This window comes from Aquarana catesbeiana, linkage group LG03, assembly GCF_042186555.1.
Source record: "Aquarana catesbeiana isolate 2022-GZ linkage group LG03, ASM4218655v1, whole genome shotgun sequence".
Lineage (NCBI taxonomy): Eukaryota > Metazoa > Chordata > Amphibia > Anura > Ranidae > Aquarana > Aquarana catesbeiana.
This window is the reverse complement of record NC_133326.1, coordinates 108,649,721-108,675,589: the sequence shown is the minus strand read 5'-3', so window position 1 is coordinate 108,675,589 and position 25,869 is coordinate 108,649,721. Positions and strand designations below refer to the sequence as shown.

The following is a 25,869-nucleotide window of genomic DNA, read 5'->3' as shown; positions in this document are numbered from 1 at the left end:
TTATTATTTCATGAGTTCTGAAATATACTAAAGTTTTAGAGTCTTGGCTGCTAACCATTCTAGCAGAAATGTATATTGGTCATTCCCTTCAGCTGAGCTATTTACGACCGGGTATCTGTTAGTTCTCTAGATTGCTCAAGCTTGTGAGTGTGATAGTTTTATTAGGGTTTCCAGACTAAGAGGGTAACTCCGCTTCCGCGGGGAAAAAAAATTGCAAAAAAATAAAATAAAAAATAACATAGCATATACAATCGCGACTCAAGTCATATTGTAATTGGATGTTATCAAAAAATGACCTTTCCTTTTCAGTCTGCAGCTCCTGTAATTTTCTGTAAAATGCAATATGGATACCTGGAGGTGTTATGCACTCAGAATGTGTACAGAATGCCACCCAGAAACATAATTTCCTGCTTGTGTAATTGGCTCACTGAATTTCCCAGAAGTCTGCCCTAAGATACAAGTCAAATATCAGTCATCCCCCGCGACAAAAATGTCACTTTTTGTGAGATACTCCCAAAGGGAAATCGCATCTAAAGGGATGCAGACCCTGCAATTTTCCTCAATAGAGCCATGCAAGTGAAGCAGCTGGTTGATAATTTATAAAACCACTCCCATTAGATCCACCTACCACATGGACACAGACACACAGGGATTTATTCAGAGTACCAAAAGGTAGGAATCTGCAGCAAAGTTTGTTAAAATCCTTGTAATGTACATAGATCACACAGAGGGGAAAGTTTTGTTGTTTTTTTTTTTTTTCTCAACAAAAGTGGTTACTCTTGAAATTGTAGATTGGGTATTATAGAGGTCTTTGTGTCTGATCAATGGATTGGTAACACGGTCCTGGCATTAGATAACAGTTTGTGTATTCTATAAACTGAAGGAAGGAGGGGAGAAATGTCACTGTGCTATGCCTTCTTATGACAAAATGGCATAGGAGACTTGTGACGTGAACAACATGGCTGCTACACACACACCTATTCGTGTGCCCAGTACGCATGACCATTATACCCATCAAAAAGATTTAGCCATTAGCAGTCAGGATTGTGCATGGTTATTGACTCAAAAATAACTAAACTGACAGTCAGCCAGGCAACAAGCTTTTTCAAAAGGAGATTAACTATGGCAGCCCCTCAGTAAAGGTTAAAAATTGTTATCATGTTTGAACAAATATGTAGGTTTCAAATGGTCTAAGAAAATTCCCTGTGTTTTGTATTGTATGCATGTTGGGTTTTTTTTTTTTTTTTTCTTACCTTCCTCCTATCATTATTTCATTGAAATCCCGTCTAGAATGTGAAAGGTATTTGCATTTTATTTCTGGTTCTATGTCCGTAAAAGTATTTTTAGATCTACAGTATCTCACAAATGTGAGTACACCCCTCACATTTTTGTAAACATTTTATTATATCTTTTCATGTGACAACACTGAAGAAATGACACTTTGCTGCAATGTAAAGTAGTGAGTGTACAGCTTGTATAACAGTGTCCAAAGTGTCAATATTTTGTGTGGCCACCATTATTTTCCAGCACTGCCTTAACCCTCTTGGTAATGGAATTCACCAGAGCTTCACAGGTTGCCACTGGAGTCCTCTTCCACGCCTCCATGACGACATCACGGAGCTGGTGGATGTTAAAGACCTTGCGCTCCTCCACCTTCCGTTTGAGGCTGCCCCACAGATGCTCAATAGGGTTTAGGTCTGGAGACATGCTTGGCCAGTCCATCACCTATCCTCAGCTTATTTAGCAAGGCAGTGGTCATCTTAGAGGTGTGCTTGGGGTCGTTATCATGTGAGAATACTGCCCTGCGGCCCCGTCTCCGAAGGGAGGGGATCATGCTCTGCTTCAGTATGTCACAGTACATGTTGGCATTCATAGTTCCCTCAATGAACTGTAGCTCCCCAGTTTGGGGTCTTTTTATAGCCTAGGCCATCTTTATGTAGAGCAACAATTCTTTTTTTCAGATTCTCAGAGAGTTCTTTGCCATGAGGTGCCATGTTGAACTTCCAGTGACCAGTATGAGAGAGTGAGAGCGATAACACCAAATTTGACACACGTGCTCCCCATTCATACCTAAGACCTTGTAACACTAACGAGTCACATGACACCGGGCTAATTGGACCCAATTTGGACATTTTCACTTAGGGATGTACTCACTTTTTTGTTGCCAGCGGTTTGGACATTAATGGCTGTGTGTTGAGTTATTTTGAGGGGACAGTAAATTTACACTGTTATACAAGCTGTACACTCACTACTTTACATTGTAGCAAAGTGTAATTTCTTCAGTGTTGTCACATGAAAAGATATAATAAAATAATTACAAAAATGTGAGGGGTGTACTCACTTTTGTGAGATACTGTATAGGGGGCCTTTTGCTTCCCATGTTGACTCAGCAAACAATACATGGACTTTAAGGAGAAGTATAGCCAAAGCTCTTTTGGCCATACTTCTCCTGTGGATTACAGGAGTGCACTTAGTTCTGCACTACTATGAGCCAATTTCAGCGGACAGCGGCCTAAAATCCACTGTTGGCTGATGTCAATGTTGGGAGCCGTCCAGATGCCTGGACCGGCAGCTGGCTCAGCCTCTCAGCTTGCCACTGACAACCTGAGCCAGGGGCGGACTGACCATTCGGCCACTCGGGCACTGCTCGAGGGCCCCGGGGCCCCATCAGGGTTGCCAGCCTCAGTAAACCAGGGACAGTATGTAAAAATCTGTTTTTTTTTGTTTTTTACATCTGTCTCTGAAATGTCCCTTACCGACATCCTTTTGGTCTAAAAATCCTGAGATTATAGCTGCCCCACCTCTCCAGTACCTTCTCAGCCAATAGAAACATGTCTGTGTATACTGTGTGTACATGTATGTGTATACTGTGTGATTGTATACTGTGTGTGTGCATGTATATAATGTGTGGCCCCCATAATCTGATTGCCTGGGGGCCCCATAAATTCCTATTGCTCAGGGGCCCCATGAGTTGTCAGTCCACCCCTGACCTGAGCCACTTGCCAAGTCTGTGAAGAAAAGAAAAATTGCTGTTAATGATCATTCACAAGAAACGCCACCACCCTGCAGGTGCATCATTTGGTAAGTTGGGCTGGGTTCACACTTATGCAAATTGATTACGAGTTTCCCCGCATTCAATTCGCATGACAGGAGAGCGTGTCTGGCTCTCAATGGAGCCGGTTCACACACCTGCGGCTGCGGTCCGCATTAGGAAAGAGTCCTGTGCGTCTTTGGCTCAATTTCAGGTCCGAATTCAGGAAAAAATTCAGACCTGAAATGGAGAACAGGGACACATGGACCCCCTGCTGTAAGCCATGGCCGCAGCTGGTGTAAACCCAGCATAAAAGCGGAGTTCCACCCAAAAGTGGAACTTCCACTTATCAGTCTCCTCCCCACCACATTTGGCACCTTTCAGGGGGGAATGGGGATCTATTTTTGACAGGTCCCCTTCCCAAATTTCGGAGACAGCTGCCCCCCTTCCTCCACCGCTGGGAGAAAGTGCAGCGCTCTTCGCATGCGCAGTAGAGAACCAGCTGTGAAGCTGAAAGGCTTCCCTGCTGGGTCCCTTACTGGCAATAGCGGCAGCTGCACCCAACAGCTGATCTGAAGATTGGCCGGGGTGCCGAAATTGCGGGCTCCCTGGACAGGTAAGTGTCCATATATTAAAAGTCAGCAGCTGCAGTATTTGTAGCTGCTAACTTTTAATTTTTCGTGGGGTGGGGTGGGGACCTCCGCTTTAATGTCACTTTGCACTGCATGTGCAAAGTTGTATTCTCTTTTAAACTAAGATGGAGATATGATGAGGATGAGCAGATCAACTCACCTTTTCAAGGACATCTGAGTGTATTTGAAGAATTTTATCCTCCTGTTCTTGGAGGTCATTATCGATGACCCAAAACTCTTCTCTTTGTTCTAAGATGGTGTTCACTGGGTCTCCCCAGTATCTTCGCTCCTCCATCAACTTCTCCTTTAGCAAAAACTGCTACAGCTATTGCAGCTGCTGTGAGATAAGCAGGAAAAGCAAACTTTGCATCCAGGCAGCAAACCATAGTCAACGGCCAAAGATGTTAGAGCATAGATTTTTTTTTGATCAGCTTGAAAACGCAGTATGAAAACGCACCAAATGCATTCAAAATGTGTGTCAATGCAAGTTCAAAAGGAGCATCCACATGCATTGAAAAATGCATCAACCCACAAACACAAAGTTGTGAACCTAACCTAATGGTACTAAACTAGTTTCACTGTTTTTGAATTTCTATTTAGTATACTGTTAAAGAACCTGCCCCGCCAGGAGCACATACTCTGCTTCCTTTCGCTCCCCCATCAGGAGCACATCCTTATGCCGTGTACACACGATCGGACATTCCAACAACAAAACCGTGGATTTTTTTTCCAACGGATGTTGACTCAAATTTGTCTTCCATACACACGGTCGCACAAATGTTGTCAGAAATTCCGATCAACAAGAAAGCGGTGACGTACAACACGTACGACGAGCCGAGAAAACTTAAGTTCAACAGCCAGTGTGGCTCTTCTGCTTGATTCCGAGCATGCGTGGAATTTTGTGCGTCGGACTTTGGTACACACGCTCGGAATTTCCGACAACAAACTTTATTGTCGGAAAATTTGAGAACCTGCTCTCAAACATTTGTTGTCGTAAATGACAGCAAATGTCCGATGGAGCATACACACGGTTGGAATTTCCGACAACAAGCTCACATCGAACATTTGTTTTAGGAAATTCCGACCGTGCGTACGTGGCATTTCTGTAGGTTTCTTTCAATCCCCCACTGCTCTAGTCAGCTCCTCTGATGAAGTCACGTGACGATACGCGTGAGGTTTGGAGCACGGGAACTGTCACAGACTGATGATAGGATACGAGCTCGGCGCTCGTGGATGTTTTTTACTATAGCCTTCTGCTAAATGTAAGTGTACCATGTTGTTTTTAACCTAATAAACTGATTTATATACGGGATCACGCTATGTGCACTCTCTTCCAATACTCCACATATATGCATCCCATTGTGACGAGCATTGAGGAAATGGGGACGGTTTGAAGACACCCTTTTTGAAGTACATGAACTCGGTGTTCGTTGGATTGACGCCCACACTCATTTTACAAAAGTGAGTGCATCCCCCTTCTGTGTCCTGTCCCTTTTTCCACTCTGGCCGCCACGGAGTTATACTATATACTGTCTGCTTATGTTTTTTATATACCATCCTGCACACCCACCACCCGAATCACCTGAACTACTGGACGGGACCCTTGTTTGCTGGTGATTTGATACTGGATTACAAGCTGTTGTCTTTCAGCAGTAAGGTGAGCTGCTTGCGAGCACAGAGGTGTCCCCACTGAAGACTTTGTTTCCCTTTCCTGTGGCTTGTGGACTTGCCTTTTTGGAACTGATGACTCATTGTTTGAGCACTTTGTACTACAAGGTGGTGGGACTGTTCACCATTTATTTATTTACTTGGAGTCACCAATAAGTATTTGCTGAGTTACCACATATGTGCTAGTATGATACTAGCCCTTTTTGCACTGAGATTTTTTCTTTTCTTTTGTGTCAGTATTTACAATATTTTTATGTGCTAGTATGATACTAGCCCTCATGCACATGGACTTTGTTTGATTTATATATTTTATTTTGTTCAATTTTTTTGTACCCACACTGTATTTGTCACTCATTTCATAGCTTTTTATACGTTTTAGGCTATTTTGTTTCTTCAGTTTATTTGGATTTAGTGCTCATTAGACTGCACTTTATTACATTTCATCACACTTTTATATTTTGTATAATTATTCCATTTTGCCTTTTGGAACTGATGACTCATTGTTTGAGCACTTTGTACTACAAGGCGGTGGGACTGTTCACCATTTATTTATTTACTTGGAGTCACCATTAAGTATTTGCTGAGTTACTACATATGTGCTAGTATGGTACTAGCCCTTTTGCACTGAGATTTTTCTTTTGATAAGTATTTGCTGAGTTACCACATATGTGCTAGTATGGTACTAGCCCTTTTGCACTGAGATTTTTCTTTTCTTCTGTTTCAGTATTTACATTATATTTTTTATGTGCTAGTATGATACTAGCCCTCATGCTCATTATACCTTTATATTTTGTATAATTTTTTCATTTTTCATTCACCTCTCTATACATTTGAGCTAGCCCCTTCCCCTTCCTCCTTCTTCCTTCCCCTCTTATCACAGCGCAATCACCACTTACTTTATTCATGCCACCTGCTTACATTACAACACTGATTCTTGGTATCTGGCAGCTCCGGTACCCAGTGTTTTAACATGGGGACAGGTAGAGAGTGCTTAGCCCTGTGCTAGTTCCCAGTCACAACTTGGATCTCCAGCAGGGCTGTCTTTACTCCCAGTGACTAAATAGAGAAACCGGAAGGTATCTTTGGAGCCAGATTTGCCCTGCATGGGCAAATCAAAGGTTCAATTTAAAGTAGATAAAGACAGAAGAAAGACTTTTTAAATTTTTTTTATAATCCACTCACAATATAAACCATGTGTTCTGGCAGAAAGGAGCTATTGTGATGTGGTATGTACTGAGGTCTGAGAGCCAAAAATGTTTTGCTATGTTGACTTGGTTAGCATAAAAAAATGTATAATTGCGCTGTTATTTAAAGCATACTTTACACTTGCTTGTTCAACACTAGATTCCATCTACACAGGAGCACATAGTTTTCTGACATCAATTGTGTGTTCCTATACGATATTTGACGTGTGACAAATCACTTGTTTTTTTAGGAACCTCCTTTGCCCCAGGACAGTTTTAGTCTAAAAACCTTCCATAAACCTTTGTCCTGAGATCTAGCAAGCAGTGGTCCAGGGTTACTGATGTTTACTTGTGTCAAGCAACAAGTTTGTTTTAAACAGTTTCAGAGTTACAAGAATAATTTCAAAATGCTTGGGAAGGAGTTAGCTAAAGAAACCAATACAGGGGGTCCCCGGGTTACAAACAAGATAGGGACTTTAGGTTTGTTCTTAAGTTGAATCTGTTTGTAAGTCGGAACAGGTACATTTTTTAAGTGTAGCTCCAGCCAAAAAATCTATTTTTAAGTTTTTTAGATAGCCTAGGGAAGGGTTATCACCCCTGTAACATGTGTTTTGCTGTCTGTGCCCCTGTTCAGAAGATTTCACATCACTTTCTGTCCCAATGACAATTGGATTTTAAAAATTTGGGGTTATTAGGGAAACAAGGATTGGTGATAAAGCATCAGTGGAGACACCTTTTTGGCCATATTAACTCTTACAGGAGTGAATTTCCCTTCCTAGGGGTAGATTTCCTCTCACTTCCTGTTGCCTCCCTCCGTTTGTAAGTAGGAGTCGTTTGTAAGTCGGATGTTTGTAAGTAGGGGACCCCCTGTATTTGTTTTCTTTGTGTGTTTATGAAAATCTTTACAACAGAATGTATGCTCTGTTTGCAGTATAGGCTGGGGTTTGGTCTCCAAGCTTGGGCCCAAATGAAAAGCCAAGGTATCTGAAGGTGTCTTCGCTACCACTCGTTACTGACCTTTTGGCTTGTTCCTCCACTATGCTTCTGCTTGATGCCAAACGGCAACCACTTGTTAACAAGCTTTGGCTTGTTTACTAACTACACCTCTGCTGAGTCCCTACCTGCTATATCCAGGGCTGCCGATAAGGGGGTACCTCTGGTCCTCCTGTACAAGCCCTGGGCCCCAAATCAGCAGGGGGGGCCCAGTGGCAGAGCATGTTTTTCAGGCACAGGCGGCATAATCCTTGTTCTGCGGTCCCAACAATTTAAAGTCCCAGCCCCCTCTTCTATATCAATCTGCCAGGGCATGTCATTGCCGGAACCCCACAGCTTGAGAACTACTCTGCCTGGGCATGAAAAACATTAAAAAGTCCCTGGCGGAGTAATCCTTGTGTTGTGGTTCCCAGCAAATACATGCCCTGGCGGATTGATATAGAAGAGGGGGCCGGGACTTTCATTTCATTGTTGGGATGCAGCACAAGGATTATGCCGCCTTTGTCCAAAAAACATTAAATAGTCCCATTCCTGCCCCAGCTGAGCAAAGGGGGTTAATGGAAGTTTTTTTTGTAATTGCTGCAAACCAGGAGATTACTTAGCAGTGCCCCAAAGAAAACATGAAGCAGTCCAGTTCCTATCCCCTGCTGAATTATAAACCCCTGAGGGTTTACAACCCCTTTAAGGACCTGTACGTGATTTCTTTCTTTGGCTCTGGGGCACGCATTCACCGCCGGAAACCCCTCTCCCGCTGTCATTGGACACAGCGGGAGCCAATCAGCGGGTCCGCCAGAACCCGATGTCCGCCAGAAACCCAGCGATCATTCAAAGAGAGGCAGATCTGCCTATGTAAAAATAGTAGATTGCCGTTTTTCTAGTAAGAAAGACAGAGATCTTTTGTTTCTGCTAAGCAGGAACATGGATCTCTGTCTTTCTTCAGTTAAACCATCCCCCACACAGAAAGAAAGCACTCCCAGGGAACACACTTAACACTTTGATCGCCCCTGATGTTAGCCACTTCCCTGCCAGTGTCATTAGTGCAGTGACAACGCATTTTTTTTTAGCACTGATCACTGTATTGGTGTCACTGGTCCCCAAAAAGCGTCACTTAGTGTCAGATTTGTCCGCCGCAATGTCGCAGTTTCGCTAAAAATCGCCGCCATTACTAGTAAAAAAAACTGTAAAAAAAAAAAATAATCCATAAATCTATCCCATAGTATGTAGACACTTTAACTTTTGTGCAAACTGATCAATATATTGGTTTGATCTATGTCATATGTTTTGTAATCAGTCATTATTTTCAATCACTTATATTCAATCATTTGTTTTAAGCCAGTTTTGTTTATGTTAATTTTCGCTTGGCATTTTACAATTAGTTAGTCCTTTGGCACATGTTTGCTCTTACACAGCGCATCACTACTATTTATATATTCTCTTATTTTTCTGCCTAGGATCACTTTACCAGGTGTTTGCTGCAGTGTACCCCAGTTTTCTTTTCTGACAGCGCGGGAGTCACTTACATATATAACCAATCAATATACCCTTATTGGGATTTTTTTTTTACCAAAAACATGAAGCAGAATACATATTGGCCTAAATTGATGAAGAAATTAGATTTTTTACATTTAATTATTTGATGTGTTTTTTTCAAAATTGTCAGTCTTTTATTTATAGCGCAAAAAATAAAAACCGCAGAGGTGATCAAATACCACCAAAAGAAAGCTCTAATTGTAGGAAAAAAGGACGTCAATTTTATTTGGGTACAGTATGGCACGACCACGTAATTGTCAGTTAAAACAACGCAGTGCAGTATCGCAAAAAAATGGCCTGGTCAGGAAGGGGGGTAAACCTTCCGGAGCTGAAGTGCTTAAATTTGACACCTGCATCCCGCAACTGCATGCATTGCACACTGTTGCAGGAACATGGTAGCCCCTATTCAGTTGAACGGGCCATGACCAGTGTGCATTACTGCCCACAAAACTCAACAATAGGGCCAATTTTTGACATGTTGTAATGCAATACATTTTATCTGTGGCATTTGTACACCCCCTCTGCTGCCATTGCAGCTTAAAGGAAATGATTGGGTGACAGTAAATATACTGCTTTTTACACTTGTGTTGCCCTCTGAAGAGTGATCCATGCTGGATTGCTTTTTAGAGGTGTTTGACAGGTGGCGAGGAAGTGTTATGTTGCCGCCTCACCACCTGTTTTAACCCCTTAAAACCCGCACCATGACACCGCAGCCATTTTTCTGACACCTGCATTTTGTACGTTATATACACAAATTTGATCCCTATGCTCTGTACAAGTTTTAAACCCCTATCACTGTTGGCAAGATTTTGTCACACCCTGCTTTCTACAGTGCTCACCACCTCCTTTGTCTCTGCTGGCTGCCTGTGAGCTGGGGGGGCGCAGGCTCAGGCCCTGACAGGTAAGCTATATGGGGCCCCATGATTTCTAACCGTGGCCCTGGCTATATCTGATACTGGATCCCAGCTTGCTCACCACCCAGTGGTGCGATCCTGAGGACTGTGACCTAGTACAAACACACAGCAAACCCTGTCTCCACCATCAGGAGCTGTGGGCAATACCAGTTAGTGCTTAAAACCCACATCTCGAGTAAGCTCACATCATCTGCCTGGGTGACCTGCTTGTGTACCGATCCTGCTGGTCCGTAGGAGCCTCTCTACTGCTATAGCTACTGATCTCCCAGCCTGACCCTTAAACGTGACATCAGGCCTGTGACAGTCATGCTTGGATAGGGGGACATCTCCTTGCAGGTCTCCTAGATAGCAGGGAAAACCAGACATAGGTCCAAATCCTGCTCACCTTCACCCAGTAAAGAAATCAATTTTAAGTAAAGCTGCTTCAAATTAAAGTGATACTAAAGTCTAGATTTTTTTTTCTTGTAACAAACATACACATAACAAACATGTAATACTTGCCTGCTCTGTGTAGTGGTTTTGCACAGAGCAGTCCAGATCCTCCTCCTCTCGGGTCCCTCTTTGGTTTTCCTGGCCCCTCCTCCCTGTTGAGTGCCCCTACAGCAAGCAGCTTGCTATGGGGGCACCCGAAACGAGCTGCAGCTTCCTGTGTCCATTTAGACATGGAGCAGTGGTTCAGCCCTGTACCTCTCTCTCCTGATTGGTTAACTAACTTTGATGGACAGCAGTGGGAGCCAATGACCCCGCTGCTGTGTCTCAGTCAATCAGGAGGGAGAGTCCCAGACGGCCAAGGCACTCGTGCAACACTGTTGGATCTAGATGGGGCTCAAGCAAGTTTGAGGGGGGCTGCTACACACAGAAGTTTTTTAATCTTAAAGCGGAGTTCCACCCAAAAGTGGAATTTCCACTCATTTGTCTCCTCCCCCTCTCTGGTGCCACATTTGGCACCTTTCGGGGGAGAGGGGGAACGGATATCTGTCTTTGACTGACGGGTATCCTGTACCTACGTGCGGGAGTCCAGGCTGTGGCGAATTACATCACAGCTTGGCTCCCTCCTTCTTCCCCCCGCCGCCGGGCCCATAGGAGAGCACAGCGTTGCCTCACGCATGTGCAGTAGGGACCCGGCATGAAGCCGTAAGGCTACACTGCCGGGTTCCCTTACCCACAATGGCGGCGGCAGCATCCGACAGCTGATGGAAACATCAGCTGCGGTGCCGACATCGCTGGACTCCAGGACAGGTAAGTGTCCTATTATTGAAAGTCAGCAGCTGCAGTATGTGTAGCTGCTGGCTTTGAATTTTTGCAGTGGTGGGCGGACCTCCGCTTTAATGCATTAAGATAAAAAAACCTTCTGCCTTTACAACCACATTAAGGGCCGGTTCATACTGCTGCGTGGTGCGAGATTGCATGGGATTCGCACTGCACTGCAGTGCAAATCACATGCGATGCGAATTCAGCCATACAGATAGCATGGCTGAATTTGCATCGCATTTGGGCCAAACTCGCACAGGACACTTTTTTTGGCCCGCAGCAGAATCGGATCGTTCACACCCATGCGATCCAATTCATGTCCGAATTTGCAGATCGCAATAGGGTGTGTTAGAAAATAATATGTTACTAAAATTTCATATTTCAGAAGTGTTTATTTAGTGTGGCATTCTAGGGACATTTTTGAGATGTTATTCAGAATCTGTAATACAAAGTTCTTTGCATACTCTTGTGCTGCTAGGAAAAACAACTGACAAAAAAACAAACAAACTCAAAGCATATGACGCCAAGACCTGTAATTCCTGTAACTACTAGTAAATATAAGTTTTGGAGCCCAATACACTATTAGCCTCTTATAAAATGGATACCACCATTATCTTTATACATTGAGGCTAATTTACTAAGGTAGGAGAAAATGTTCACTTATTAACTGGATAATAAGGCAGTGCAAAGAGCAATTAAGATGCACCAAGTGCTACACAGAAAACAAAACATTTTAGTTTTTTTATAGCATGAGATTGGTGAAAGATTGTTTCTGATTGGATGCTAATGTTTACTGCAACTGGTACATTATAAAACTGACCTTTTTTACACTCCCATATTCGTGAACTATGGCTCCCTTGGGAACAATGGTACATAAAAAAATCCTACATAAACTATTGACAGGTACAATAAATAGAACTTGTTGTGCTCTCTCTCTCTTGCTCTCTTCCTCTCTCCCTCCCTTTCTCTCTTCCTCCCCCTTCTCCCTGCCCTACGCCACCCCCCCAAACTCCCCAAGCTAGTATATATCCTGCTTCTGTTGCTATACATATTATTGATGTCTGTTATTATAGTTGAAAACGGCAACCACGCACCCTGTTATGTGCGTACCCTTGTTAATGCGAGTTTATGTTATGCAAAGTTATCTGTATTGATGATTGCCATACGTATACCTGACTTTACACATGTATCGCCAAAAACTTCAAAAAAAAATCTATTGGAAAAAAAAAAAACTGACCATTTTTTTCAAGTTTTCAAAGAGTCCCCCCTTACATCCAGAAGTGCCCATCAGAAAAAACTTTACTAACATGTGTTAATAAAACCGTACATATCATCACAATTACTTTGTGCATACAAGTAGATTATACCTTGTTTTTTCAGGACAAATTGGGCTTTCATTTGGTGGTAAATGGTAATGAATACAGAGATGCATGTTATCATGCGTCTCATTCAAAGTCCCAAAAAACTCCTCTATTGCAATGGTAATGGATACAGTATCTCCTGATTTTTTTAATTTTTATTTTATTATTAGCTAAAGAAAACTGGCCCAAAATGGTGAAAATCTAAATTTACCCGTATATTTCTTGCTACCACCATAACCTTTCTCCAAAGAACAACCCAAAATAAATTCTCCTGCTCTTGACGATCGCAGTGATACCACATATGTGTATGTCATTTGTTATTTGTACCCGTGGTACAGCCTAGAAACAACAGTGCACATTTTGCTTTTTTTTTTTTTATCCAACCTAAACACACTGACACTGATACTAATTTATAAAAAAACAAATCCTGTCCAAAAATCACTGACCATGACCTTGACCTAAACACTAATGCCGCGTACACACGGTCGGACTTTTCATCTGCAAAAGTCCTACGGACGCCGACGGACAAAATACGGCTGACAATCCGATCATGTGTTTGCTTACCCGGACTTTCAGCGGACTTTTCCAGCCGCAAATCTGACGGACTGTAGATTTGAAACATGCTTCAAATCTTTACGTCGTAACTACGCCGGACCCAGAAATCCACTCATCTGTATGCTAGTCCGACGGACAAAAAAAACGACGCATGCTCATAAGCAAAAACTAATCGGAGGCACTCGGTCTAGTAAAACTAGTGTTCGTATTGTAGGTAGCACATTCCTCATGCTGCAAATTCTGTGATCATTGAATGCAGCGCATTAATGTCTTCTTTAATAATGCTATAAGAACGAAGATGTTTTGCTGTTCCTATTTACACAGAGTTCTCCCAAACTGATTTCTGGATTCTTTTTCTCTTTGATCTCATGAATGATATAGTATTATTTTTAAAAACAATGTCTCCATACTAATAATAATTTTTACACTTGTTTTTTTGGGGGGAGTCATCTTTTATTTTAGATTTTATCCAGATTTTTATTTTATGATTGTTGTCGAACTTATTTTATCTTTATCTACCTTTTTTTTTTGGGGGGGTTTGTAAAGTTACCACAAAGAACCATTTTTTTTTATATATTTTTTTGTTTTAGTTTTGTAGTTCTTAAATTGAACACAAATACATTTTTCTTTCATTTTTGTTTGTTTTTTTTTAAGTTACCACAAAGAACCATTTTTTTGTTTATTGTGATTTTTTCTTTTGTATATAAAGTTAACACAAAGAACCTTTTTTTGGTATGTATAATTTTTTTTTTTTTTTTTTTTTTTTTTTACGTTACCACTAGAACATTATTTTTTTTTTTTTTTGTGTGTGTTTTTGCAACCTCAAGGAGATTGTTGTCCCTTGTTAATTTGACATTGTGTCTAAATCAATGATGTTAATTAAAGCACATGAAGTCATTTCATAAACTCAAATATCCATTTATTTATGGTCAAAAGAAAATAAAGAGGAAGTCAACGCTGGAAAAAGTCTGTGGACAAGAAAATTGGGATCTTGAGGAGTCCACATAAGAGGGAGCACAATCTGGTCCAGGAATCCCAGAGATCAACAGCAGCAGCAGATGATATAGATGTCCCCAGACTGTGGTACTACAACAGCCTGGGTCTTCTGTCAGACCAGACTGAACCCAGGTCATCACTTTCTTCTCTTCCCTGCAGCCTTTCCTCCACGCTGCCCTGCACCCTTCCCTGCAGCCTTCCCCGCAGCCTTCTTTGGAGGCTGTGGCTCTGGTGTTTGAGTTGTGGCAGGAGGAGAAGGAGGAGGAGGAGGAGGGGGGCTGCCTCATGTAATTGTGTATTGGCAGTTAGCTCGCCGTTCAGCCCCTTGTGGATCATTTCCGCCAAAAGTTTTTCGCAAATGAGGCGTTGGCCCTACTGCATTTGAAGCAGCCTGCTGGCTAAGTAGCACCCATGGGCCTCTTCAGCTTCGGGGGGGCTCCTCAAAAAATTACTGGCCTCTCGCATGAGGCGCAGGGATGCCTCCTGTGTCACCGTCCCCTTCCTGGGCCTTTTTGTATGAAGGCGGAGGGGAGGCACTTGAGATTGTGTCAGGCTCCTACTGGGTCCAGCCACCTCCTGTCTGACACTGGGTCCGGCCTCCTCCAGGATGACACTGGGTCCGGCCTCCTCCAGGATGACACTGGGTCCGGCCTCCTCCAGGCTGTCCATGGGCCCGGCCTCCTCCTGCCTGCCACTTTCCCCACATTCCTCCTGGCTGCCCTCATCCTGTGTATAAAAAAGGGACATAGTTTTATTTTTATTTTTTTGGGTTCATCAATGACAGACAATTTGCTTCTCATGACTTGCAAATTCAATGTGAATACATCTCTTAATAAAAGAGTCTAGAAATCAGACACCATAATTTTTTAAAGCAGGTGTCAAACATATTTGGCCACTACTGTCAATTGATATGTAGGAGAAAATTATTTTAATCAATTATAACATCCAGTTAACATCATTAATATTAGGACAGTAAATATTTTTGAAATTAATTTACCTGACTCCAGATGGTCACATCCGGTTCTTCCAGGATGGAAGACCCAGCTTGGTCCTCGTCAGCCTCTGCTGGGGTGGAGGGAAGGGTGCATGGAAGAGTGCATGGAAGGGTGGAGGGAAGGGTGGAGGGAAGGGTTGAAAGTGATGCCCTGGCTTCAGTCTGGTCATCAAGAAACCGTAGTTTATTGTAGTACCACAGCCTGGGCACATATACATCATCTGCTGATGCTCCTGATCTCATGGACCCTGGATCTTGTTATGCTCCCTCTTATACATGTTCCTCAAGATCCCAATTTTCTTTAACAACATCTCCATCGTTGCTTCTGGGATGGTCGTCTGGACAAATGTCAGAAGTCTCTCCAGCGTTGACTTCCTTACATGTTTCAAATAATATTGAGGGTGTTTGACATCCCACAGATTCCTCATCTCTCTGTATTTGTCAATGAAAGCCGACAAAAATTCAAGCTCTTTAAATTTGGCATTCATAATGTCTGTAAAAGATAAAGACACAAGACAAAAAACACTTTTATGTTTCTGCTAAACCCTCATCATCTTATCCCTACATAGGCCTCATCAATCTGTCAAGCCATATAGGCTGCTTGCTACAAAGTTTTGACCAAATTTCAAAATTTTAAATTACCTTCGTTTTGTAGCGTCCCGGTCCACTATCATCTACGCACAGAACGTACGTACGACACCAGGGGCGGACTGACAACTCATGGGGCCCCCGGGCAATAGGGGATCATGGGGCCCCCTTTGTCCCCACCCACACACAAGCCTCACCCTCACAAAGCCCCACGTATATATTGCACTGCTACATTACATGCATTGGTCACAGAATTTCTCTACTGTATGTTCAAAATAAATGTTTAAAGAGTTAAAAAAAATAAACTCACATTAACCATGTATATTTACTGCGGGGCTGCGTCTCCTGTGAGCAGAATCACGTACAGGTACGTGATTCTGCACTTGTGGGTCTGCGTGCTGTTTGACCTGCTGCCGCTGTGATTGGACACAACGAGAGCTAATCAGCCGGTCTGGCGGACCCGATGTCCGCCGGGCCCCGATGATCGTTTCCAACAGAGGCAGAACGGTGGTCTGCCGACGTAAACAAGTCAAATTGCCATTCTGTTAGTAGGGAAGACCGAGATCCTGGGGCTAGAGCCCATAGCAGCGAAGTAAAGAAAGTCATACGCATGTATACACACACACACACACACACATATATACACATATTCACACACACTGCAGAGGCTGCGGACATGGTACAGGGGTCAGAGGCTGCGGACATGGTACAGGGGTCAGAGGCTGCGGTCATGGTACAGGGGTCAGAGGCTGCGGTCATGGTACAGGGGTCAGAGGCTGCGGACATGGTACAGGGGTCAGAGGCTGCGGACATGGTACAGGGGTCAGAGGCTGCGGTCATGGTACAGGGGTCAGAGGCTGCGGACATGGTACAGGGGTCAGAGGCTGCGGACATGGTACAGGGGTCAGAGGCTGCGGACATGGTACAGGGGTCAGAGGCTGCGGTTATGGTACAGGGGTCAGAGGCTGCGGTTATGGTACAGGGGTCAGAGGCTGCGGACATGGTACAGGGGTCAGAGGTTGTGGACATGGTACAGGGGTCAGAGGCTGCGGTCATGGTACAGGGGTCAGAGGTTGTGGACATGGTACAGGGGTCAGAGGTTGTGGACATGGTACAGGGGTCAGAGGTTGTGGACATGGTACAGGGGTCAGAGGCTGCGGTCATGGTACAGGGGTCAGAGGCTGCGGTTATGGTACAGGGGTCAGAGGTTGTGGACATGGTACAGGGGTCAGAGGCTGCGGACATGGTACAGGGGTCAGAGGTTGTGGACATGGTACAGGGGTCAGAGGTTGTGGACATGGTACAGGGGTCAGAGGTTGTGGACATGGTACAGGGGTCAGAGGCTGCGGTCATGGTACAGGGGTCAGAGGCTGCGGTCATGGTACAGGGGTCAGAGGCTGCGGTCATGGTACAGGGGTCAGAGGCTGCGGACATGGTACAGGGGTCAGAGGCTGCGGTCATGGTACAGGGGTCAGAGGCTGCGGTCATGGTACAGGGGTCAGAGGTTGTGGACATGGTACAGGGGTCAGAGGTTGTGGACATGGTACAGGGGTCAGAGGTTGTGGACATGGTACAGGGGTCAGAGGCTGCGGTCATGGTACAGGGGTCAGAGGCTGCGGTTATGGTACAGGGGTCAGAGGTTGTGGACATGGTACAGGGGTCAGAGGCTGCGGACATGGTACAGGGGTCAGAGGTTGTGGACATGGTACAGGGGTCAGAGGTTGTGGACATGGTACAGGGGTCAGAGGTTGTGGACATGGTACAGGGGTCAGAGGCTGTGGACATGGTACAGGGGTCAGAGGCTGCGGTCATGGTACAGGGGTCAGAGGCTGCGGACATGGTACAGGGGTCAGAGGCTGCGGACATGGTACAGGGGTCAGAGGCTGCGGTCATGGTACAGGGGTCAGAGGCTGCGGACATGGTACAGGGGTCAGAGGCTGCGGTCATGGTACAGGGGTCAGAGGCTGCGGACATGGTACAGGGGTCAGAGGCTGCGGTCATGGTACAGGGGTCAGAGGCTGCGGTCATGGTACAGGGGTCAGAGGCTGCGGACATGGTACAGGGGTCAGAGGCTGCGGTCATGGTACAGGGGTCAGAGGCTGCGGAGGGATCTTACCAGGCTGTGATGAGAGGTGACGTCACTGCTGAGACCTCACAAAGTGCCACTGCTGCCTTACATTTACAAATAGTGCGCCTGGTGCCATTATGTCGCTGCGCCTGCATGTTCGAAAATGACCGAACGTGTACGGGTTTGCTTGCGCAGCAGCGGCGGTGCATGTGCAGATGACACTCCAGCCCCGCTCATCATACCATACAGGGTTAATGTTACTTTATGGTATGTGATGAGGTGGGGGTTTTAGTGGAGGAAGAGAGCAATGCAGCTGGCTGGTGCATGAAAACAGGTAGGTGAAAGAGGCTTCCCCTTACTTCCCCCTCCCCCACACACTGCAAGAATGGACTTTATCTTAGTTTCCTGGAGATGGGTTGTATTGTGGCACCAAGTCCTTTGCTGTTATTGCTCAAATTCATGAATATGTTAGAAATATACTGGGACTTTCAGGTGCTACAGAGATATTTTACATACACATATATCAAAAAGAATTATTTTGTGAAAATACATCTATGTATGTAGTACCTGAAAAGTCCCAGTATATTCTTAACATATTGAAGAATTTTACTTTCACCAGACCTGTCCTGCTGTGGTACAGGACAAGTTTAAAGCACAGAATTATACAGTGTGGAAGGCAGAACAATCGTGACTCACAGGAGAAGAATGCAGTCTGCCATCCGTCCTGTTATCTTACCTTGGAGGAGCTCCGGTGACTACTTTATGGGTAGCAATGATCGCTACTGTGTTGTCCTGCTTGCCCTGTTCTCCCCCAGGAGGGGAGGGGAGATGGAGGCTCGGGAACTGCCTGACACACACAAGCATGGAAGAGATCGAGTTTCTTCTTTCTGGACATTCCTCTTCATGCTCGTTACCCGCTCCTCACTTGTCCAATGACCCGAGGAGTGTCTTATATGAGCAGTGACAATGTCCAGGCTCCTGGGTCGACATTCTCCCCCTCCCTCCCTCTCTCAGTTCAGTGTCCAATGTGCGCTAATTGTCAGCGCTGACATTTCCCATCCTTCCTCCAGCTAGCTCCTCTCCTGCTCAGGACTCAGATTTGGCGCCACAAATTCAGCTTCTCTGGAGCCAATGAGAGAAGAGAGAGCGATTCTCTCTCTTCTATTTACCCACAGCATCCGATAAGAGACTCACGGGCCCCCTACTGGCCACGGGCCCTCGGTCGGCGTCCTAATGACCGAATGGTCAGTCCGCCCCTGTACGACACAACACGTGATAACGTTTTATACACTGCACATGCCTAATACTCCGCCTGCTTGGCCCGCCCCTGACGTTCTTTTTCTTTACGCATATACCCCGCCCTTGACTCTATGCACAGAACGTACGTACGACACATGCGCAATACCTCTTTATACACTGCGCATGTGTGAAACTCCGCCTGCGTCGCCCGCCCCTGACGTTCTACTTTAACGAATGTTCTCCGCCCATTCTTTCTACGGTGCGTAGTGGGATGAATAATGGCAGAGACACATCAGGTGTGTACTACCTCAGGCCGGAACGTCACGATCTGGGAAGCCGAGATTTAAGGCCTCCAATATGTCCTTTAAAGAGATGGTGGAAATGGTGGCAATTCTGCAAAATAATGACTATGATGGGAAGTATGGACCGTACGCCCGGCCTAATTTTAGAAAAGCCAAAATAATGGCGAAGGTGGTGAAGACATTACATATTTCTTTTAGGGTACGGCGTTCGAAAGATCAGATTCAGAAAAGATGGTCCGACCTCAAACTCCAGGAGCCGGATCAGTACAGACGGATCCGTAAAGTGCTGAAAAAAAGTAAAGTACTTGTCATGTGTTCATCTTCTGTTTATTACCTTGTATACTGCTCCATGTGCTTTTCTTTACTGTACGAGTTTTTTATCATTTGAAACGATCTTTTAATAAACCTCGTTACATATATACAGACCTAGATCTTTTATTAATGTATCTATCTATCTCTAGATATATATAATCTCAATCTCTCTCTCTCATATATATATATATATATATATATATATATATATATATATATATATATATATATATATGAGAGAGAGAGAGATATATATAGAGATATATAGAGAGATACACACACATCTATATATATTTAAATATATATATATTTATATATCTATTGATATTTAGAGATATATCTATGTATCTATCTATGTCTTTATAAAATTAAAAATGTATTAAACTAGGAACTCTACACAAACAGACAATTTGGACACCACTTCACTACAATGTTTGAAGATTACTATGTACTAAAATATCTGTGTGCCAAGTATATTAATTTTTTGGTTCACATAGGGGAAAAAAGACTCAGCCAAGATGAACCCAGTCCCCCCCAACCGAAACAACATAATTGGGAAATCAGCCCAAGCCCCACTGAGGATGTGGAGGAAGGAGAGGTGGGCGACATGGGCACCCCACCAGGTGAGTGTCTGACACACCAGCTTACGGTAATCTATGTATGGCTGCATATTTTTTGATGATAATTTTAAACTCTATTTTAGGTGATCTGGTTGTGCTTGACTCAAGTAACAGCGCCACCCACGAGGATGTTGATGAAGTATGCGACATGGGCACCCCACCAGGTCAGTGTCTGAGACACCAGCTTATGGTAAGGTAATCTATGTATGTCTGCATATTTCTAAACACATCTTTTTTTCATTCAATTTTAGGTCTGAGTGAAAATTTTACCACAGACAGTGCCCAATGACTAATTGGTCAAATAATGGCCTGGAATGGGGAGATTGATCAAATGCGGAATCGGCTGGATCATATGCAGCAGGAAATGAAGAACATGATCGATGTTTTGGGTCGAATCTAAATGCCCTTTTTCAACCCAAAAAACATCGATCATGTTCTTCATTTCCTTGTTTGCTGACCCCATTCTAGGCCTTCTCTTTTTTCTTTGTTATAAATTATATGCCTGTTTAAATAAAAAATAAAAAATAGAGTCCTGTTTTCCAAAAAAAAAAAAAAAAAAAAACGAGGCCTGTTTGCTAAAACCCCCAAAAAAATTATATAGTAAAAAAAAAAAAATGACCTAATTATATTGTTCCAAATTTGTAAATATATGGATTTTTTTTGACTATCAACATTTTTTACAAATGCATAAGTGAATGTATACAGAATATTAAAAAAAACTGTTTAGTAATTAACTAAATGTGTGGTTTGTTATTTCAATGCTCAGTATCAGTTTGTTTAAATTTAAAATAGTTGTTTACAGTGACAATGGTGCTTATTTAGTCAAGGAAAATACACTTGGCACTACAAGTGCTCTACCATAACCTAGGAGAAAGCCAAAAAGAAAGGCAAGCAATAAATATAATTCAATATTTCATCAAGATTTTTTATTTTGAGAAATTAAATATCCTGGGGCATTGCAATGGCCCCCCTACCCATAAAATAATTGACATATTGATCTCGAAATTGACGGGCACTTTGGGGGGCCAAGCCAGTACGGACAGTATCCAGGCCCGTCAGATTGTCACTAATAAGTCCGGCCTCAGGTCCAACTGGCACAATATAATTTGTAGAATGTTTGTTCAAAAAGTTGTGCAGGATGCAGCACGCTAAAATGATGAAATTAAGTTTGTATTCCGCCAGGTTTATGGCTGTCTGAAACAGGCGGAACTGGCTGGCCAGAATCCCAAAAGCATTCTCAACAACTCTTCTTGCTCTGGCCAGCCGGAAATTAAAAACCCTCCTCTCCGGGGTGAGGGTTCTTTGGGGGAATAGACTCATGAGGTGCTTGCTCAGAGCGAAGGCTTCATCTGCTATGAAGACAAAGGGGAGACCTTCCACGTTATCCGCATCAGGTGGCAATCCCAGGCCACCACTCTGGAGACGCTGGCAGAACTCCATCTGGGCAAATACTCCTCCATCCGACATCTGGCCATTCTTCCCTACGTCCACATAGAGAAATTCATATTGTGCCGACACCACCGTCATTAAGACAATACTATGGAACCCTTTATAATTAAAATAGTATGACCCCGAATGGGGTGGTGGCACGATGTGGACATGTTTCCCATCTATAGCCCCTCCACAATTGGGAAAGTCCCAACGGGTGGCAAAATGGGATGCCACAGTCTGCCATTCCTGTGGCGTTGAAGGAAACTGGGGAATCAAACAAGAAAACAAAACTCAGTAATTTAGAAAAGAACATTGCAAGAACATTATACACTTAAAACATTATTGCCCAGCATCAGCATAACATTAACCACTTCAGCCCCGGAAGGTTTTACCCCCTTCCTGACCAGAGCACTTTTTACAATTCGGCACTGCGTCGCTTTAACTGCTAATTGCGCGGTCATGCAATGCTGTACCCAAACGAAATTTGCGTCCTTTTCTTCCCACAAATAGAGCTTTCTTTTGATAGTATTTGATCACCTCTGCCGTTTTTATTTTTTGCGCTATACACGGAAAAAGACCGAAAATTTTGAAAAAAAATGATATTTTCTACTTTTTGTTCTAAAAAAAATCCAATAAACTCAATTTTAGTCATACATCTAGGCCAAAATGTATTCGGCCACATGTCTTTGGTAAAAAAAATGTCAATAAGTGTATATTTATTGGTTTGCGCAAAAGTTATAGCGTCTACAAACTAGGGTACATTTTCTGGAATTTACACAGCCTTTAATTTATGACTGCCTATGTCATTTCTTGAGGTGCTAAAATGGCAGGGCAGTACAAAACCCCCACAAATGACCCCATTTTGGAAAGTAGACACCCCAAGGAATTTGCTGAGAGGCATGTTGAGCCCATTGAATATTCATTTTTTTTGTCCCAAGTGATTGAACAATGACAAAAAAAAAAAAAAAAAATTACAAAAATTTGTCACTAAATGATATATTGCTCACACAGGCCATGGGCATATGTGGAATTGCACCCCAAAATACATTTAGCTGCTTCTCCTGAGTATGGGGATACCACATGTGTGAGACTTTTTGGGAGCCTAGCCGCGTACGGGGCCCCGAAAACCAATCACTGCCTTCAGGATTTCTAAGGGCGTACATTTTTGATTTTACTCCTCACTACCTATCACAGTTTTGAAGGCCATAAAATGCCCAGATGACATAAAACCCCCCCAAATGACCCCATTTTGGAAAGTAGACACCCCAAGCTATTTGCTTTGAGGCATGTTGAGTCCATGGAATGTTTTATATTTTGACACAAGTTGCGGGAAAGTGACAAATTTTTTTTTTTTTTTTTTTTTTTTGCACAAAGTTGTCACTAAATGATATATTGCTCACACAGGCCATGGGCATATGTGGAATTGCACCCCAAAATACATTTAGCTGCTTCTCCTGAGTATGGGGATACCACATGTGTGGGACTTTTTGGGAGCCTAGCCGTGTACGGGACCCCGAAAACCAATCACTGCCTTCAGGATTTCTAAGGGCGTACATTTTTGATTTTACTCCTCACTGCCTATCACAGTTTCGGAGGCCATGGAATGCCCAGGTGGCACAAACCCCCCCCAAATGACCCCATTTTGGAAAGTAGACACCCCAAGCTATTTGCTGAGAGTCATGGTGAGTATTTTGCAGCTCTCATTTGTTTTTGAAAATAAAGAAAGACGAGAAAAAAAATTTTTTTTTTTCTTTTTTCAATTTTCAAAACTTTGTGACAAAAAGTGAGGTCTGCAAAATACTCACTATACCTCTCATCAAATAGCTTGGGGTGTCTACTTTCCAAAATGGGGTCATTTGGGGGGTTTTTTTGCCACCTGGGCATTCCATGGCCTCCGAAACTGTGATAGGCAGTGAAGAGTGAAATCAAAAATTTACGGCCTAAGAAAGCCTGAAGGCGGTGCTTGGTTTTCGGGGTCCCGTACGCGGCTAGGCTCCCAAAAAGTCCCACACATGTGGTATCCCCGTACTCAGGAGAAGCAGCAGAATGTATTTTGGGGTGTAATTTCACATATTCCCATGGCATGTTTGAGCAATATATCATTTAGTGACAACTTTGCGCAAAAAAAAATAAAAAAAATAAAAAATTGTCTCTTTCCCGCAACTTGTGTCACAATATAAATTATTCCATGGACTCAACATGACTCTCAGCAAATAGCTTGGGGTGTCTACTTTCCAAAATGGGGTCATTTGGGGGGGTTTTGAACTGTCCTGGCATTTTATGCACAACATCTAGAAGCTTATGTCACACATCACCCACACTTCTAACCACTTGAAGACAAAGCCCTTTCTGACACTTATTGTTTACATAAAAAAATAATTTTTTTTTGCAAGAAAATTACTTTGAACCCCCAAACATTATATATTTTTTTTAAAGCAAATGCCCTACAGATTAAAATGGTGGGTGTTTCATTTTTTTTTTTCACACAGTATTTGCGCAGCGATTTTTCAAACGCATTTTTTGGGGAAAAAACACACTTTTTTACATTTTAATGCACTAAAACACACTATATTGCCCAAATGTTTGATGAAATAAAAAAGATGATCTTAGGCCGAGTACATGGATACCAAACATGACATGCTTTAAAATTGCGCACAAACGTGCAGTGGCGACAAACTAAATACATTTTTAAAAGCCTTTAAAAGCCTTTACAGGTTACCACTTTAGATTTACAGAGGAGGTCTACTGCTAAACTTACTGCCCTCGATCTGACCTTCGCGGCGATACCTCACATGCATGGTGCAATTGCTGTTTACATTTGACGCCAGACCGACGCTTGCGTTCGCCTTAGCGCGAGAGCAGGGGGGACAGGGGTGCTTTTTTTTTTTTTTTTTTTTTTTTCTTTATTATTATTATTTTTTTATCTTATTTTTAAACTGTTCCTTTCATTTTTTTTTTTTTTTAATCATTTTTATTGTTATCTCAGGGAATGTAAATATCCCCTATCATAGCAATAGGTAGTGACAGGTACTCTTTTTTGCAAAAATTGGGGTCTATTAGACCCTAGATTTCTCCTCTGCCCTCAAAGCATCTGACCACACCAAGATCGGTGTGATAAAATGCTTTCCCAATTTCCCAATGGCGCTGTTTACATCCGGCGAAATCTAAGTCATAAAATGCTCGTAGCTTCCGGTTTCTTAGGCCATAGAGATGTTTGGAGCCACTCTGGTCTCTGATCAGCTCTATGGTCAGCTGGCTGAATCACCGGCTGCATTTTCAGGTTCCCTGTTGAGACAGGAGAGCCAGAGAAAAACACGGAAGACGTTGGGGGGGGAGGGGCATTCCCTCCCACTGCTTGTAAAAGCAGTCTAGAGGCTAATTAGCCGCTAGGATTGCTTTTACATGAAAGCCGACCGCTGGCTGAAAAGAATGATACCAAGATGATACCTAAACCTGCAGGCATCATTCTGGTATAACCACTCAAAGTCGTGAATGGCGTACCTGAAGACAAAAAAATGGTTAACAATAAAGCACAGTAAACGGTAAGGTATAAAAAATTGCATACCTGAAAAGCAAACATGATAAAACATAATAACAATAAAACATTGCAGAATAGAATACAGTAAAAAAGAACAGAACAATAGAGAGAGAGAATAGAGAGAGAAAGAACAATAAAACGACAACTATTTTTTTTTTATTTTATATTTTTGTATGTGTTTTTTTTTTTTTTTTACACTTTTTTTTGTAACTAACTTTTATAACTGTAACCGGTTCCAGGTTCGGGTCTCTCAAAATGCGATGGCATCTTGGGAGACCCTGTGAAAGTGTGCCTAGTCTGTGCAATGCTGTACCCTACGCTAATACTCAACTAGTGCATGGTAGCGTTCAAAATATTCACCAATGCAAAGACCAGGATTGTCAGGACAGGAGGGACAATAATAGCGGGTGTCACGTCTATATCCGCGCTTGCTGCAGACACGACATCTTTTTTGGGGGGGGGTTCGTTGGGTAGGGGTACTCGGGAGGACATAAAGAAAATGCCTCTCATGCAGCCGACTGCATTTGGTTGGGGATGTGAATGGGGGAAGTACGGGCGCCGCAGAAGCGGTGGGTTCCCAATTAGGATTGGCGAATGCAGCAGGAAGGGCATTATGGGCACGACGGGCCTGTGTTCGTCTTCTTGGTGGCAGCGGGACACTA

General features: G+C 43.3%; 1 protein-coding gene and 1 long non-coding RNA gene across 2 annotated transcripts in view; one reads left to right on the top strand and one right to left on the bottom strand.

Annotated features, from left to right (window-relative positions):
• The window catches only part of LOC141131547 (long-chain fatty acid transport protein 2-like), a 352,210-nt gene that overhangs the window by 41,227 nt on the left and 285,114 nt on the right, over positions 1 to 25,869 (top strand). The window lies entirely within an intron of this gene.
• On the bottom strand, positions 14,051 to 18,971 carry LOC141134459 (uncharacterized). Its single transcript, XR_012243157.1, has 3 exons — positions 18,502 to 18,971; positions 15,113 to 15,602; positions 14,051 to 14,841 (listed from the first exon to the last, which is right to left on the bottom strand). It is a non-coding gene; the product is annotated as an uncharacterized lncRNA (long non-coding RNA).